Source organism: Berghia stephanieae, chromosome 11 (genome assembly GCF_034508935.2).
Source record: "Berghia stephanieae isolate SIO BIC M18660-M18661 chromosome 11, UCSD_Bste_1.3, whole genome shotgun sequence".
NCBI classification, from domain to species: Eukaryota; Metazoa; Mollusca; class Gastropoda; order Nudibranchia; family Aeolidiidae; genus Berghia; species Berghia stephanieae.
The window spans coordinates 22,148,585-22,153,584 of NC_088370.1; positions in this window are offsets into that span (position 1 = coordinate 22,148,585).

Genomic DNA, 5,000 nt, shown 5'->3' on the forward strand with positions numbered 1-5,000 from the left:
ATAGTTCTGGCTATAAATTCATTTTCCAACATCTTAACCATCCCGACTTAATACCGTTTTGAGGCGAATGGTCATATATGATCTATATTAATGCTCACGTTAACAAAAATCCGACACGGCAAGACAAAGTAGAAAAAAGGATAAGGTTAAAAAATAAAATCTGACAAAAACCTTTTCTTGAAGGGGATCGAACCCAAAACCTTCTGATTTCAGGAGAGACATTTTGTCATTACAGTACCGTGTCTAAGGACGATGGGTGGGACAAAAAGAATCCCTATTTGTATCTTTAAAGACCCCCCCCCCACCCCCTTAAAAAAAAAATACATGCGTCTATACTATGTTATGTGCGGCTATGTGGTATAGTGGAATGACACTCGCTTTCGGACCGGAAGGTCCTGGGTTCGAGCCTCGCTCGGTGCATAGTTCAGCCCTTGGAAAAGGCTCTTTACTCACTTTTTCTCACCGTACTCAGGTATAAAATGAGTACCTGGCCGTTAACAGTGTTGTCTCTCTCCGAAAAAAAAATGTAATATCGCCTTATAGGCGTCATGTCCCGTCCTACATGTTATGTGTTGCTGTTGGCCAGGGACCCCTTGAAAATCACTTTGAGCACGTTTAGTGGATATTGCGCTAAATAAATGCTCTATTGTTTTTAATGCTGTGAACTCCAAACTGTTCACTTGCACCACTACCTCCTCGCCCAATCTATATTATTAACTTTCATGCGTTTGTTGGAAACGTGATTTATTTTGGCAAAACACAGAAACGAGTTAATGAGTGCAGATCATTACACGCGAGTGCAGATTAGTTCCAGATCAATAGAGTGCTCGTATTTTCAAAGCCCATGTTTTGACTCTCATTGTTGTTGTATTAATTGTATTTTTCATATTTGTTGATGTTGTCTTTTGTTGTTTTCTTTTTTGTATTTGTTTGTTTTGTTGTTTTTGTTGTTTTTTTTTTGTTGTTTTTTTTTTTTGTGTATGCTCTTCTTTTTCTTTTTTTTTTAAGTTATCATGTTCCTGTTTGCCTTGTGTTAACAGAGGCTAAAACTTCTCTCTCTCTCTCTCTCTCTCTCTCTCTCTCTCTCTCTCTCTCTCTCTCTCTCTCTCTCTCTCTCTCTTTCTCTCTCTCCGTATCCTCCTAATTTCTCCAGTGAAAACCATGGCCAGTGGTTCATTCATGCTCGAAAGCCACTACCAATTATCAATTGCGTCGATGTTCTATAAACTCTTTCAAGGTTGAGTTCGCTTTCACTCTTACCAGAAACTAAAAAGTAATGAGCAAAAATTAATATTATAACAGCTTCGGAAAAGAACGAAATTAAATACCAAACACGGAGCGTTTCGGACTCAAAGCTCTTCTTCAGCAATTAGCAAAAACCGAGACCTAAAACGCCTTCAAAATAACAAAGAATTAAAATCAAAGGAAGACCTTATGAACTTAGCACCCACAGCAAGACTGTGAACTGTGGAAGGAAATAACACAGATGATTAGAGACGAAGCCGAGGCGTCCCGATCGTATGATTAGGAAGCAAAGACCTTAAGTCAGTAAGTCAATAAAACCATACGGACATTACTTAAAAACAGACATAAACGACAGAGAAATATTTAGGTTAAGGACTGAACAATAAGTATGTATGGAAGGTGCCAGAGAAAACAAGAAAGGAAAATACGAGAAACAAAAAACCATCCCAAAAAATCCGTCGACCTCGACTGGGGATCGAACCTCAGACCTTCTGATTATCGTTCAGACGTGCTGCCATTACATTAGAGAAAAAATTAAACACGGCTGTAATGCGTTTTTTTTTTTTTTTTTGAGTACTTTTTAGTGGATTTTGCAATAGGCTACCGTTTTCGCGTGTTTTTTTTTTTTAGAGAGCAGTAAGGTAGATAAACTCGAGCATCGATGAAGCTCAAGTCGCATTGCTTTTACAGCTGTCTAGTTGTCTTTTTCTTATGTAACACTCTGGTGTGTAGTTGTAAGCAGATGAACAATGAGAGGAAATATAGTTTGAAATAAAAGTAGTCCTTCAGAGGCATTATACCCACAGAGCCGGAGTTTATCCCGGTTTCTGTAGCATGAAAAAAGGACAATCGCAATTGCTTGCTACCATTGGATAGGACGCTAGTCTATCACAAAGTTGCAAAGCACATGCCGCCAGATCTAACAGACCCAGCTACCCAATCACTGCTGGGTGGACAGGGGAGTTAGAACAGAAATTCAACTTCACCTGGACTCGATCTTCGCCCCTTTGAGTGTGAAGCGAGTGCTCCAGCAACTGAGCTATCGGGACAATCTATGATTTCAAATTGAGTTTTAAAAATGAGCTTTTATATAGCGCAATATCCAAGAATTGTACTCAAAGCGCTTTACAAAGGGTCCCTGACCAACAGGAACATTTAACATTTAGGACAAGACATGACGCTTTTTTCGGACAGAGACAACACTGTTGACGACCAGGTACTCATTTTACACCTGAGTACAGTGAGAGAGTGTGAGTAAAGAGTATTTTCCAAGGACTCAACTATGCGCCGAGAGAGGGTCGAACCCAGTACCTTACGATCCGAAAACGAGTGTCATACCACAAGACCACATAGCGGCATGGTTTGAAAGTGCAATAATACTTCTTCCCCCATCGTAATTGAGTTAATCTTGCACTGACAAAAGGCCGACCCAATTTTGGTCAAATTGTTTTGATATGACACTAATTGCCATAGACAACGGTATCCCACTTGCTCAGACAAAATGAAAAAAAATGTTACAAATTACAATAAAAGTCTGTTGAAAAATGTGTCTCGTATGACACTCGCTTTCGATCGGAAGGTCCCGGGTTTGAGCCTTGCTCGGCGCATAGTTAAGTCCTTGGAAAAGGCTCTTTACTCACATTCTCTCACCGTACTGATTTGTAAAATGAGTACCTGGCCGTTAACAGCGATGTCTCTGTCTGAAAAAAATGGTATTATCGCCTAACAGGCGTCATGTCTCGTTCTTCATGATACGTGTTGCTGTTGGTCAGGGATCCTTTGTAAAGCGCTTTGAGCACGTTTAGAAGATATCGCGCTGGAAAAAAGTGCATTTCAAAACCTTTTTTTTTTCAAGTGGTATTCTGTCTGAGGGGTTGAGAGGCCATTTGATTATATTATATGAAACGAGGTTTGCTTCATTTAACTCAATACGAAGTTTAGAAACTAGCTCTAAACTATCGGAACAATGGCGGACGCCCTTATGAAATATTTCTCCAACGAGCATAAAAGCGTATCCAGAGGAAAAAAAAACATTATAAATCTGATCATGTTTTGATTACACATTCTGATCAGAAGACATATGAAAAGTTCTAGCCAGCATGAAGAATAAAAAGTACAGATTTTCTTTGTTTAGCACCACGATGGCCGTCGTTGTTGGGCGACGTGGCATCAGACTATTGAATCCAATTGACATCGTTTCTCAAAGTGACAACCATTCTGTCGTACTCTGGGAAAAAACCCATATTAAAAAATTTGGACAGAAAACTCGTCCTTCAAATATAGTATCGATCGATTTTAATGCCCCTCATCTTAGTCCCAGGTTTGAGAGTTTTTGCCAAGATGAGAGTCATTTAAATCGATCGATACTATATTTGAAGGACGAGTTTTCTGGCCAAATTTTTTAATATGGGTTTTTTCCCCGAGTACGACAGAGTGCTGTAATCAGGACATATTGTTCTATTAAATTCTGTGGACTGTAAGACGTAATGAAAACAATCGACTATAATAGCTTCGAAAAAAAAAGAACAAAATACCAAACACGGAACGTTTTGGGTTCAAAAGCCTCACCAGCCAATAACAAAATTAATAAAAACATTAAGGATTTAAGTTTTTATTATTATTTTTGTTGTTGTTATTTGGCTGAAGAAGGGTTTTTAGGCCAAAACGTTCCGTAATTGGTATTTGGCCCTTTTTTTCGAAGCTGTTATATTCATTATTGTTCATTACTAATTCATGGTCATTAAAATCTCATATTTCTATCCATTTCTGTTACAAAGTCACATTGGTCACCTGGCCCGCCTAGCTAGACATAATATCAACGAAGGAGTGAATGAAAATCGAGAGGCTTCGTATGGGAATAATACAGACAATGGACGTTTGCGGCTATGTGGTCTAGTGGTGTGACACTCGCTTTCGTATCGGAAGGTCCTGGATTCGAGCCTCGCTCGGCGCATAATTGAGTCCTTGGAAAAGGCTCTTTACTCAAATTCTCTCACCGTACTCAGGTGTAAAATGAGTACCTGGCCATTAACAGCTTTATCTCAGTTCGAAAAAAAATGGTAACATTTCCAACAGGCGGCATGTTCCGTCATAACTGTTAAATGTTGCTGTTGGACAGGGACCCCTTGTAAAGCGCTTTGAGCACGTTTAGTGGATATTGCACTTTATTAAATCTCATTTAAAGCTCCTTTAAAACCCTTCGTCAGCACAACAATACACAAATTAACGTGGGAAACAAATAGAATAAATGCAAAATATCTTGTATCGATATGTTATTTTGCATTTCATTTTATATGTTTTTGACGTTATTTTGTGTATTGTGCTGGAAAGGGTTTGTACCCGAAACGTCCATTGTCTGTATTGTTCCCATACGAAGTCTCTCGATTTTCACTCTTCCATTAGTATTTTCACGATCACAGGCTTCAGGCAGCCCCTACAGTATTCTAAATTCGACATAACACCGTGTTGTACATGTAGATCACATATTAAAACAAAAATTGATAAAATAATGATAATCAATACACATATCTATAAACGCCGCACTCAGTAAACTCACCAATGTATGGATTAGAGGTGACAAAATAAAGAGAAAAACCAAACTGAAACTGTACCGTGCTCTTGTAAAACCGGTACTTCTGTATAACTGCGGCACTTGGGCGTTGACAAAATCCAAAGAAGAACATCTGGATGCCTTCCATCGCACACAGCTAAGAAGGGTACTGGACATCAAATACCCAAAAAAGATCTCAAATGAA